A 13722-nucleotide genomic window follows, 5' to 3' on the forward strand; every position below is an offset into this window, starting at 1 on the left:
ATTAAAAGTGTCACAAAAGAGAAGTTCCACTGCCGAAGACAGCACCTTCCAAAACGTTACCCGAGGTTGGTCTATGAGGATCCAAGGCCAGGGGTGCAGGGAAAGCAAGCAGGAGAGACCTGTGTGTCAGAAGGTTGAGCGCTGACTCTTGGAGCCACGGTTATGTTTCAAATCCCCCCAGAACAAATCATTAAGATCAACTAGGTCTGGGGTGCTTGCAAATGTGTCCTCAAAATGTAAGATAAACACAGTCACAAAGGATCTAGCCATATTACAAAGGAAAACGTAGCCACACTAAAGGAAAGCGCTTACCTAAGTAACTTTGAAAAACAGTATTTTGATTCCAAACTGTAAAGCCAAAGCCAAAAGACTTGTACGTTTTTGTCTTACAGAGGTGTGGGTCAGCAGTGAGAACAGGTGGAGTTCAATCTTCTAAAGTCAAGTCATTTTAGGTAAAGAAAATATTCACTTTCCAAGGAGGAAAATCACAGCCTTTTCTCGTAGGATTCAAAGTATATATGTATTAAACAAATTTTTTAAATGTTTACTTATTGTTTGTGAGAGACAGAGTGTGAGCGGGGGAGGGGCAGAGAGCGAGGGAGACACAGAATCCGAAGCAGGGTCCAGGCTCCAAGCTGTCAGCACAGAGCCCGACGCAGGGCTCAAACCGACGAACTGCAAGATCATGAGCCGAAGTCGGACACTTAACCAACTGAGTCACCCAGGTGCCCATCGTATATTCTGAATGATGAGATGCAGGTGTCTCACTATCAGAAAGGAAGGTTTCAGGTAAGGAGAGGTGAAGGACTAGAATGAGCCCTGTGTTGCCGAACAGGAGTTGGAGGTCTCAGTATGACATCAAGTCCCGTTTCTTTCTATGCGTGCTTACATGGAGAGACAGAGAGTATATGAGCGTAGACACATGTGTGCATCTGGGTAGGTACACATACATGTCCACTGAGAAGACCTTAGTGCTTCATAGCGTTCTCCGAGAAAAAGAACCAGGACTTCTCGGAGAAACGGTTGATCTAGGGTTGCAGCAAGGAAAACACAACAGGGGCCGGAAAACCTCGTAGTGTCAGAAAGCAAGGAAGCAAGCAAAAAACGATGGGGCGTGTCCAGAGTACACAAAAGCCCACTTGAAGGAGCTCCTAATGGCCGAAGCTCGAACAATCTGAGTAACAAATAAATAAGGACAATATTGGATTATGACTCATGGAATGAAATAAATGCCCATGACTCCACACTGATGCAATTAACTGAATAAATAAGCAAATGAGGCAGAGGGACAGCCCTTCCTTTCAGAATTCTAATTAATAAATTTAGAAGATATGAGGGAGACGGGGAATCACCAGTAGGCAAGCAGCACAATAACGATGGTTCTGGGTGAGAACCACCGACGAATGCTAAAACGAGTGGGTAAAGGCAGGATGAGAAACAGTATTTGCATAGTTTCAAAATAACTCCCACAAGGTACTATTTACAAAGAGAAGAACAGTAACTTTACAGCGAAGCAATACTGCAGTCACCACTCTAACCAGGCGACCAAGGTCACCACCACCAGCAGGGACACACGTCAGGATCCTCCCAAGCCCCCGGGTAACGCACAGAGATGCACAGTGTCATTTTTGTGGTATTCTTGCCACAAGTGCATGCACCACATTCAGTCATGAGAAGACATCTGATCAACAAACCCAATCTGAGGGACCGCTTACAAAACAAAGAACTGGTAAGACTTCAAAGGCGTCAAGGTCACGAAAGATTAAAAAAAAAAAAAAAAAGCAGAGGAACTAGCACAGATTGGAAACGAAATTCAAATTCGACGTGTCTTGGATTGGACCCTGAGGCAGGCAAAAAGACCTTAAGGCAAAACCTGAAACAAGAGCTGTGGCCAATTAACAACTGCATCAAGGCTCCTGGTCACCGAACCAGGGTCATGTGCCGTGTGCCAAGGGGGGTGGGGTGCACTGGGCAAAGGGGGTGCAGGGATTCCTTGTGCTATTTCTGCAGCTTTTCTGGAAGTCTAAAATGACTTCAAAATAAAACGTTTTAAAAAACAAATTCAGCGTTCTGGTTGCATAAATGCAAAAAGCTAAAGAAATTGAGAGTGTGGGACAAGTTACTAGAGCAAAATAGGCAGATTTGGAGGAGAATTTCTGTGGGAAAAGAAACATATTAGACAAATCCATGGCCTGTGAAAACAGGTATCTATGGTTTACTGAAGAAATATCTGTAGGAGTATAAAATCACTATCTGCTGGCATATTTGTAGGGCAAAACTTCAACAATTTCATTCTCATGATTTAAGTTGGTTTGAAAGAAACTGTTTTGGTCAAAACACTCCCCAAAAATCAGTTTTAATGTAACTGTCTCCTGCGATGACCATTCCTCAAGTATTTAAAATTAGAACTTCAATGTTCAAGGGCCTATTATTAATCTATCCAAAAAAATATGAAGGTCATTTTTGCAAAAGGAGGTCTTAAGAAACAAACAAAAAAAAAGGGGGGAGGGAGGTCATATACTAACGGTGCTTTTATTTTCATTTTTTTTTAAAGCTTATTTATTTTTGAGAGACAGAGGGCAGGGGCGGGGGGAGAGAAAATCCCAAGCAGGCTCCATGCTGTCAGTGCAGAGTCTGACGAGGGGCTTGATCTCACAAACAGTGAGATCCTGACCACAGTGGGAATCAAGAGTCGGATGCTTAGCCTACTGAGTCACCCAGGCACCCCACAAATGGTGCCTTTTTTTTTAAATGTTTATTTATTTTTGAGACAGAGAGAGACAGAGCATGAACGGGGGAGTGTCAGAGAGAAAGGGAGACACAGAATCCGAAGCAGGCTCCAGGCTCTGAGCTGTCAGGACAGAGCCCAACGCGGGGCTTGAACTCAGGGACCGTGAGATCGTGACCTGAGCCGAAGTCGGACGCTTAACCGACTGAGCCACCCAGGCGCCCCCACAAATGGTGCTTTTAAAATCAGAACTAAAAACATACGTAAAAAGAAAGCTATTTCTGGGGCGCCTCGGTGGCTCAGTCAGTTAAGTGACCGACTCTGGCTCAGGTCATGATCTTGCGGTTCATGAGTTCGAGACCCACGTCAGGCTGTGTGCTGGCCGCTCAGAGTCTGGAGCCTGCCTCAGACTCTGTGTCTCCCTCTCTCTCTGCCCCTCCCCTGCTCATACTCTTGTCTCTCTCTCTCTCTCTCTCTCTCAAAAATAAACATTAAAAAAAAATTTAGAAGAGAAGCTTTTGTAAAACTAGAATTCAGATGAGCCACAGGGTCTAAAGTCTTTCTATTCCGAAGAGGAAACATACATTAATAATTAGGCAGCTAAAATACGATGAAAAGGTCCCCCAAAACCTTAAAGGCAAAAGATGGAATATGCAGCGCATTATCGACTACATTTTGATATTGAAACCCTAATGACCTAACTCTGAGGAATAGTATCTATAATTTCCTCTCAAAATTACTAGTGTCTTCCTGAGACTTGAACACCCTTCATAACCCTGCTGAGTTTTTGGTAGCCTCTCTTCAAGCTGGCTCCGAACCCCAATTACAGGAGCCACACGGGTCCCACAGTCACGGACACGGGGATCTTGGAGCCCACGCTTCCTAGGACAGCGATTCCGGCCCGCTCCCCGTCCCCAGCGTCTCCCCTCTGCGCAGCATGTCCGCGGTGCTGGCCTCCAAACAGCTGCAGCACCCGGGTCGGGCTTCTCAGGTTCCACGCACAAAGATACTCCTGTTTAGAGGGTGTTTTGTCCAGTTTCTTAGCCCACAGATAACACCGCCCGCTCTGGAGGGAGCGGGTGGGATGACTAAGTCCTGCTTCTTAGGGCTCCATTCAGCACATTATTTCCTGCTGCTTTCGAGCACAGTTGCCAATCCACAAAAGCACCTTTATTGAGGCATTCAAACGCTACCTCTGGGTGCCAAAAATTCGATAGGCTCCTTTTCATTGCTTTCCTTACTATCTTTTCACAAACGATGTGAGTTTTTCTCTTACTGTAACAAAACACACATTCAAGTACTCCTTTTTTACGTTTCACTTTAACTCACTGTGTGACATTCTCTGTTTGCATCAGCACTGCGGGTTATTTGCAGAATGGCAACATGAGATGGGAAACCTCACAAACGTGTTCCCTAAAAAACAACAGAAACAACAGTGCTCAAAAAATTAGAGCAATGTCACCAACCCCTTGTGGCCAATACATGCTCTGATGTCCCAGTTCTGCTAAACTCGAGTGGGGTACAGACCACAAAACCACCGAGGGAGGGAGAATGGGAAGACCCGACAGGAAGCCTACTTCCCCAGAGTTTGCAAGAAAAACCAAGTGGCAGGTTTTGATGGTTTTCGGGGGGCTGGTGGGGAGAAAATTCTTCCTTTTGCGAACGGTGGTTCCATTTATTTATCACAAGACGCTCACTGTGGATACAGCCCGGTGCTCCACTAGGGGAGGGGGAAGATGAGAGAAGTGTCTCAAAGGAAAGAAAAGAAGGGTGGGTTCCCAGGAAGAGGACCTCTTTGGGTGATGGAAGGCAACTGGAATTATCATCATTTAAATGAGGAAGTCAAAACGGAACCTTCTCAGACAAAGGGATTGCCGGGTGGGGGGCGGGGGTGGCGTGGGCTCTCAGGAATGTACCTATGGCTCCAGGAAGGCACGGTCTTGGGAACAGCGGACTTTGGAGACCAGCTTCTGGAATCCGCTCTTCTGCCAACGATGGCTGGTCTCGGGCACCTGAGTTTGTCTCTAGAAGCTACACCTTCTTCCCTGGACCAAAGGCTCCTTCCGGCTTGTGTGGAGAGCAGGATGCACAGTGGTCAAGAACTTGTGGCCAAGTTAATTCCTCTATGCCTCCACTTTCTCGTCATCAAATGGGATGACAATGGGGGCACTGGGGTACATCTTGAGGACTAAATGTAGAGAAGAGCAGCACAGTGCCTGGCACACCGCAAGCCCTCAACACATCCCCTCTGCTACAGGGCTCCAACAGTACCCTTTGCTATGGGCTGACTGGCCCTCCCGCCCCCAAATCTGTATGTTGAAGTCCTAACCCACAGTTCCTAGGAATGTAACCACAGGTGGAGACTGGGCCTTTAAAGAGGTGACTGGGTTAAAATGAAGCTGTTAGGGTGGGTCCTAATCTGACTGGAGTCCTTATAAGAACAGGAACTTTAAACACACACAGAGGCACCAGGGACGCGCACACAGGAGGACCATGTGAGGACACGGCAAGAAGATGGCCGTCTGCAAGCCAGTGAGGGAGGCCTTAAGGAAACCGACCCTGCTGGTGCTATCCCCTTGCAATTCCAGCTTCCAGAACTATGAAAAAATAAATTGCTGTTGTTGAAGCCATGCAGTCTGTGGTATTTTGGTAACCAGAGCTGACTAATACACCCCTCCTCCCTTGTCTGGTAACAATCTGCTCCATAACCCAGGGCTGGAATCGTCTGATTATTCCTGAGACAGGAGGAAACTAATCTCTAAGAACAGCACATCAGTATTCCTTCCTTCTAGTAGATTCAAAGCTCTACAGACTCAGGAAAAGGGGTGGGAAAGGAAAAGGGGAAAAGGGGACGCACAGGGCTACATTACCATTAAAAATAATACAGAATTCCAGAGCTGCCTTGCAAATCAGCCAAGGCAAATGAGCCTGTTTAAAGCCCTCTTAAATCTTTGAAAGGGTCTCTCAAATAATAAATACGTTGGGTCCCCTCCTGTCCTGAGCGTGACTAGAAAAGTTGTGGGAAAATGATGACCCCCTGGAATTGTCAGCCTTATGGAATTACCAAGCTGTCCAAAGCAATCCTGTCCCTGCTGGTCAGACTACACTAAAATGCTCTCAACGGCTCAGACACTAAAGCAACTTGGAAGATTCCAGGGTTGCCCTGCTCTCGTCCACACAGAACACCAGGAAGGGTCCTTCTTCCAGACAGAGCTGGCTGTGGGGGCGACAGCTGAAAGGTCAGCCTCCTTCACTGACTGACCTCCAGCCCTGCACAGCCCAGTTCTGTCCCCTCCAAAACCCTCCTGTAGTGTCAATAAAGAAGGAAGCAAATTTTAGGTTGGGGAGGTATTTAAAAACAGTATTTTTCAAAATTCATTGTGAAAGGTTAATGATAAACTGAATCCTTCAGAAAGTGCAGAGAACATACGGAGACTTTAAAGCCCCTTATAAAACCCAGAGACAGCGCCATTTCAGGAATGTGTTTCTCAGAGGTGACGGTGTGATCTGAACTCCTGAGTGGCTCTGCACAAATGGGAGGCAAAACAGAGGCACTACAAACAGCTGTTGATTCTCTGGAAGCTTCTACCACCACCTAACACTTAGTGGCAAACTCCTAATTGGCACCCTTTCGACTCAATGTGGAATAAAAGCAGATACTGGTGAAATATTACTTATAGTAATATCCCATAGTATGCTCCTGCATGGAGTCCTGTGGAATATGGCCATCAAAATCTCACCTCGCTCGAGTCACACAGAAACTTGTGATTTAATTTATATGAATGACTTTAAAGAGAGACCTTATTCAAAGGTCCCCCCCCACCCCCTTAAGTGGGTAAAATGAAATGAGAGAACTCAAGGGGTTTGGTACAGATCACATTTTCATGACTCCTATTGAAATTAAAAAATATGTAAAACAAAATGTCGTTATACAGCACCTCTATGATGTACTTATTTTTCCGATGTAGTTAATTTATGATTCAGGTGATTCTTCTTCAAAAGTCTGCTTCCATGAGTGCATTTACCCTTCAACCCGTGCACTGGACTTTGAGAATTCCACCTCACAGTAAACCTGTGCAGGGAGTGGGGTGATGCTCCGCTAGTGTGCCTGTGACAGCAGGGGACTGCCAACCGCATGGCATGGCCCACGTGCACCCCCGAGGGACGCACCAGGTCCAACACACCCGTCAGAAGGAACGAGGTTATGCCGTTTCTAAAAGAAGCCATGACCGACTGAAAAAGGCCAAAATATGCTACCTTTCCTGTAAGAAAACGGAGGCAAGAATACGTGAATGTTTATACTTGCTACACAAAATACCAGAAGGAGGAGGAAGAAATGAATAAAATGGTCATCCTTATTGGGGCGCCTGGGTGGCGCAGTCGGTTAAGCGTCCGACTTCAGCCAGGTCACGATCTCGCGGTCCGTGAGTTCGAGCCCCGCGTCAGGCTCTGGGCTGACGGCTCGGAGCCTGGAGCCTGTTTCCGATTCTGTGTCTCCCTCTCTCTCTGCCCCTCCCCCGTTCATGCTCTGTCTCTCTCTGTCCCCCCAAAAATAAATAAACGTTGAAAAAAAATTTTTAAAAAAATGGTCATCCTTACTCCCTACACAGCCGACGGGACTGGGAGTAAGACTTCTCAGTTTACATCTTTTCGTGATTTAATTTTTGGTGCGAAATGCAAAACGTCTACAAGTAAGGTTTAAGATCTGGCTTTTTCTTCTATTGTTTAGAATGGAAGTTCTGAACGTGGGGTTGCTGGAATTGCATGCAAGTTGTACAGCCACGTTCATTTTCCTGGGAACAGGCACCAGAGCTCTCCTCACGCACTTGTGCTTCCGAACCTGTCAGGGCCCACTTCCCCAGAATCAGCTGGAATTCCTGAAGGTATTTTCCCTTCTCCTTGCAGGGGCAGCTCGACTTTAAGGATTTACGGTCAAATCTACCAAAATTCTCACCATTCATGGGAAAGTTAGTGCTGGGAACATAATTACAAAGTCATCTCATGCTTCTCTGAACAGAAGGAACAGAGAGGCAAAAGCCAAAATACACTTGGGTTTGGCTGGCACACACTTCCTAGGTGCTATTTTATCAGGTGTTCTCAGAGCCAGGAGCTACTAAATAAATCGTGGAGACAAGCGCAAAGTTAGTCTGACCGAAATACTGTTGTTTCCCACTGTGGACAGCATCTATTCGCCTTCAAAACACTAATGAAAACCAGCACACTGTACTCTTACACAATTTCTTACCAAACACATCATCTCTGTAATTTCCCCCAGCTCCTGCAGACCCTAATGAGAGTGAATACATTTAAAAGAGAAATCCCAGTTTGTCTAATAAATTGCAATGTTTGAAATGTACAAATGTCAGAGAGGAGGCAGCTGGAAAACTGCGGTCCAGAGAGAAGCGGGAAGCAGATGGCTGCCTTGTACCTGCAGCCACACCCCCCAGCCTGTGCATCATGCTGAGGAGAGCGGCCTCCGATGGTCCCTGGTGATCCCTTCTCCCCTGATTAGGTTTCTTTCCCTAAACACTGTGCCGTGGCCATTTAAAGCAAGTGTGGGAAGACGGTTTTCTCATTGTTTATGACTGTGCTATGTATATAATTTTGTGATCATCTTAATACGGACACTGTCAATACCTGCTCATGGTTTTTTCCTGTTTTAATAAACACTTTAATGTAAAGTTGGAACATGAAAATACCTCCAACATGAAGCATTCAGAGAGTAATGGCCCACTTGTGAGGCTCCATAATTACATGCTGCACAGAACACGGTCCTTAATCACAGGTCTTGGATGGATCACCCCGTTGTGGCTGCAGGGGGCTCAGAAGAGGGACCACTCTTTGTTCTTGGTGTGGTTCCTCTTCCCACAGGGATTTACATTAGCAGCTGTTCTGACCGACTAAAATCTGCTCTTTTCCAAGCTAATTTTTTTGAAAAAGTATATATGCCTTCCATTATATATTTTTTTAAAGAGTATGTGGGCAGATACAGGTTTGAAATGCATATGCCTGGGGTGTGTTTTCTGATTAACAGTGGCAATCTGGCATTAAGTAGATGTCTAAACACACCAAAACCACAATAGAGTCAACCACATTTTTTAACAGCACTAATGCCTTTTCGAGGTCCTCTGTTTTTTGAAAACTTACGAGGTCATTTAAAAGTCACTAAGCAGTTATAAGAGGTAGGAGGCTGATTCCCCTTTGGGGCCGAGTGTTTCACGATTTGGGAAACTCACGTGTGAGTTGAACACAATTAAACCGACTCATCCCCAGTATCCTGGGGGAGATGCAAGAGGCCTCCCTCCTCAGGCAGGGGAGCTCTGTTCTTGGTCACAGAGATTTCTAGAGAAGCATCTCAGTCTCACAGAGCTGCCGTTTCTCTGGGCGGTGGTCGGGGCGGGGTTGAGGGCGGGGAGGGAGAGCACAGGACGAGGCCATGGCTCCTGTGAGCACAGGACACGATGTCCGTCTGTCAGCTGCCCCGTACTAGGCTGATGGAGTGCTGGGAGCCTGGAAAGCAGTTTGGACAGGGGTGAGGAATCTTAGTATCTGCTTGTATTCTGAGGAGGGAAACAGCCTCCACATACCCTCGGAGCTCAGGGCCAGCCGACAGGCACAGGCTGGGAGTGCGGGTGGGAGAGGGCGGGGAGTCCCTGGGAGAGAACACGCCTGGTAGCTTTCCGAGTCCTTCCCTTCCACTACCTGCAAACCTCTAGGAAGGTCCTGTCACCTGGTCTCATTTCCATAAAAGAGGACCAAGGGACATGAGAGCTGAGACGATGGAAGAGACTTGGCCTCCTCCCAAAGCCGGGGAGGGGGTGGTGGTGATGGGGCGGCCACAGACAGACAAAGCCAACAGCTCACAGGGCCCAGATGCTGAGGCGGGGAGGCTGAAGACAGGGCCCAGGGGAGGGGATGGCCCCGGAGGGGGGACAGGGGGCTCACGTGCACTGCATTTCGGGCCTCAAGGGAAACACGTATTAATTTTACATATAGCGGTTGTGGTCAGGGGTTCCCCGAGAATCAGACATGGAGCTCTGACCTCCAGGCATGCCCATGTCTCTCGACTTTGAGGAATGGCCCCATGGTCACAGGAAACATATCCATGCAAAGTGTGAATCTTTAACGTAAAGGACATAAAACAGAACGGAACTGGATGCTCATCCCCCATGCAGACCCCTGCTGAGACAGCAGCCCAGCAGAACCCGCCCCCTTTCCGGGCCTCAGCGCAAAGCTCCCCTGGGTGCCCCACGATCCGGCCCCTTCTCTCCGTTCTCACCCACTCTCAGTGCCAAGAAGAGGTTCTCTGCCTCCCTCATCAGTCTTGTTGTTCACAACCTATGTTGTCTGTACCTCCTCAATCACATTTGTAAGTCTGGCACCATGTCTGTGCCCAATGCTCGTACTGAAATCTGTTTTAAAGCATTTTCATTGATTTTCTACGTGTTTCCTCATGGGTCTTGGGTCCAAGTTCATCTCCTCGGGACCTTCTCAGGTTAGCCTTTGTGCTGTAACACTTGTTAACTGCATCAAGATTTATTCTGTTCTCCCCTCACCTCCACAGACTCACTGGATAAATTTATTTTTTTCCTTTAAGATTTTTCATTTACTTGGTAAGAAGAGGCAGAGAATGTCAGGAAGGGGCGAGGGATTAAGACAAACCCCTCCTGTTACCTGACATACCACACTAGGGGGAGAGAGGGCAGGTGCACACGTGGGGGGGGTGTGTGTGTGCACGCGCACACATGTGTGCGAGGCGCAAGGCCCTGTAGGACACAGCAGGAGGCTGGGAGCGACAGCAAGTCACTGAAGAAACTTGAGGAGTGCAGCATGAGGGGGTCTGCGTTTCGCTGCAGTAAGACAGGCGTGAGCACTGGCACCGGGAGGCCTGCGGGCCAGCGTCAGTGGTGGCACTGAGGAAGGGACGGTGTGCCAGAAACGCATGACTCAGGTCAAGGTAACCACGTGTGGTGGCAAGCTCAGGAAACTTGAAACATTATCACAGGACTCCGTAGCTCCACTTCTGGGTACACTCCCCAAAGCACTGAAAGCAAGGACTTGAGAGATCTGAATGCTCCTGGTCACCGGCATCACTCACGATGACTGGAAGCTGGAAGTAGCCCCAGGGTCCACCAGCGGGTAGGGGGAGAAACAGACGTGGTCTCCACACACAATGCAACACTCTTCAGCCTCAGAGCAGAGGGGCATTCTGACATACACAACAATAGGGGTGAACTTGAGGGTGAAATAAGCCAGTGACAAAAGGAGAAATACTGTCATAGACAGTAGACATAGACACAGGAAGCAGAACCGGGCGGCCCGGGGCCGGGGCCGGGGAATGGGAGGATGGAGAGAGCCGTGGACGGGGTGTGGTAATGGGACACGGCAATGGGAATGAACTCAATGCCCCTGAAGCGAACACTTCAAAAGGGTTACGACGGTAACTTTTACATTACGTGTATTGTACCACGTAGAAAAATAATGTGCGTCACCACCAGCTCTGGGTTCTGGCACCTGTCACGTGCCCCCCGCATGGCTGGGTGACAGCTGGGTTACCCCCTGAACCTACAGCGAAACTCTCAAGCACGATCGTTTGGGTTGTGAAGAAACAGAAAAGCCGAACCACTCCATCTAGAGCAGCATAAAAACGGGGATGTTTTCAACTGGCCTCATCAGAAAAAACGAACATTTCTGATATTCCTGTTTACTCTCTGTGATCAAGACTAAGTAAACGAATGCAGAAAAGTGACAAGTTTTACAAGTTTGGGCAGAAGGAAAGAAAATCCCTTGGATTTATGAAGAGATTAAAGATGATTACACGGCACCTATTTCGGCAGTAAATCCATACGCGTTACCCTGGGCAGCGTGGGAGGCCGGTGCCCGCCAGGCCGGGCGCCACATCAGACTCGCTGGGGGCGGTGTCCGCGTCCAGGCCCTGAGCCCAGAGGTTCTGATGGAAGAGTGACGGTGTAAACCGCCAACACAAACCAGACTGGATGAGCACGAGGCGTTGCTGAGTCCTTATTCTGCCTCAGCGTGTGGGGTATCTGCTGAGCCAGTGTCACTGACGCTGTGAAGAAGGCAGACTGGGCCACCGGAGCAAAACAGGATTGACACTCGGTCACCAATGCCACCGGTCTACCAAGTGCGCTCTGGCAGCAACCTGCCTGTGTGGGACTCCCCCACAAAACGGAAAGCATTTCTCAACCAAAGAACGTTCACCCTGGAATGCTCGCACCCTGTTTCAGATGTGAAACTATCTCCTTGGAAAACAAACTGAGCAATTACGTTTCTTGTTCACTTAAGTTATATGTGTGTGTGTGTGTGTGTGTGTGTGTGTGTGTATGTGTGTGTGTGCGCGTGTATACACATACATATTTTATATTTATTTTTGAGAGAGCGCAAGTGGGGGAGGGGCAGAGAGAGGGAGACAGAGGATCCGAAGCAGGCTCTGCGCTGACAGCAGTGAGCTCAATGTGGGGCTCGAACTCACGAATCATGAGATCATGACCTGAGCCGAAGTCGGACACTCAACTGACTGAGCCACCCAGGCGCCCCCAAGATAAGTTACATTTCTGATATCTCCCTACATTGCTCAAGTTTACAGAAAATAAAAGCACTTCCGGTCCTCGCGGTGCTTGAAAACCGCTGAGTGAGCACACGCAGTGCTCACAGTGAGTCCTGGGCCCTCCTTGGATGAGGTGTCTATACTCACATTCACACTGCAGCATTTAAAGTATCATTCGCAACCAAATAAACAGACATTTGACCTTAACAGGCATGACTTTTACATCTGAAATGTTCGGAAATCTAAGTTGTTTGGACTAGGGAGTTATTAGATAAATTACTGACGCAGTAAAGCTGAGATAATTTTGGAATCAGAAATTAGTAAATGTGCCTCCTGCCTGGAAGGTCAGAGCAGTGAATGATGGAAGGCGCTTAAGAAACTATCTGGCGACTAGAGACAGACACTTGACGACAGCTCCCTAACTTTCAGGAGTCTGGAAGAACGTGGAAGGCGAGACAACCTGCTTTCTTGTCAGGAGGAGACACGCCAGTGACAAGCAGCGAGTTCTCAGAGAGCAGGGGCCACACGTAAGTCCTCACTGCAGCATTCTTCAAGCCCAGCCCGGGGCCCAACAGTAGATGTCGGGTAGCAGACGTATGTGTGCAAAAGGGCGAAGGGCCGAGCACACCCCAACGTGCAAGCGATCACCGTGGCACGCCCACCTTCCCACGTAAGAGCAAGAAGGGTTGTGGGCTGAGCGGAAGCAAATCAAGATCTCCCGTTTCCCCAGGTGGCAGGGGCTTCTTGTCCCGCAAGTCTCTGTGTCTTTTATTTGGACTTCGTTCCCAGATCCTCATCTATTTGAGGAAGGCCCCTTCTCCCAGGTGGAGACCCCGGTCACTATGGCCAGATTTCCTGGACTTGAACAGGGACAGGATGCTCCGGCAGAGGCCTGTCACAGAGCCCAGAGGAAGATTTACCTTCCCTGAATCTAATCTATTGCCCGTTGCCCCAGTCCTAACATAGCAAGTGAGCAATCTTAAGAGTGTCCTTGCGTTACAGGAAAAATACAAATGCAGGAAAAATGTTAAAAATGGGTAAGGTTTCTGAGCTCCCATCTACTGGACGAGCTGTTAGTTCACAACGGGTTTTACTGAATGAAGCAACATCTTCTTGTTCAACAAAGAGTGTGACAGGGTTTCTGAGGGGCAAGGAGGAACTTCTCAGGGGCTAGAGTGTCACAGAATAGGGGAGACAAAAGCCCCAGCCAACAAACTGGTACTTGATTCTAAAAACCAGCAAAAACCCAACCTCTGTAACAACTCTTCAGGACAAAGTCAAGTGCGATAAATACACAGTTCTTTCTTTTTGGCTAGCCTGCAATTGTGAACACTGGGAAGCAAAGAACACACCACGGGAAAGGCACATATAAAAAGAAATCTTTCAGAACGAGTTTTATTTGTAGCTGGAGTTCAGCAGGGCTCCT

General features: G+C 48.0%; 1 protein-coding gene across 2 annotated transcripts in view; it reads right to left on the bottom strand.

The window, feature by feature from the left end:
• TRIO (trio Rho guanine nucleotide exchange factor) overlaps nucleotides 1-13722 on the bottom strand; it is a 353804-nt gene that overhangs the window by 61780 nt on the left and 278302 nt on the right. The window lies entirely within an intron of this gene.

The sequence above is a fragment of the Prionailurus viverrinus genome, chromosome A1 (genome assembly GCF_022837055.1).
Source record: "Prionailurus viverrinus isolate Anna chromosome A1, UM_Priviv_1.0, whole genome shotgun sequence".
Taxonomy (NCBI): domain Eukaryota; kingdom Metazoa; phylum Chordata; class Mammalia; order Carnivora; family Felidae; genus Prionailurus; species Prionailurus viverrinus.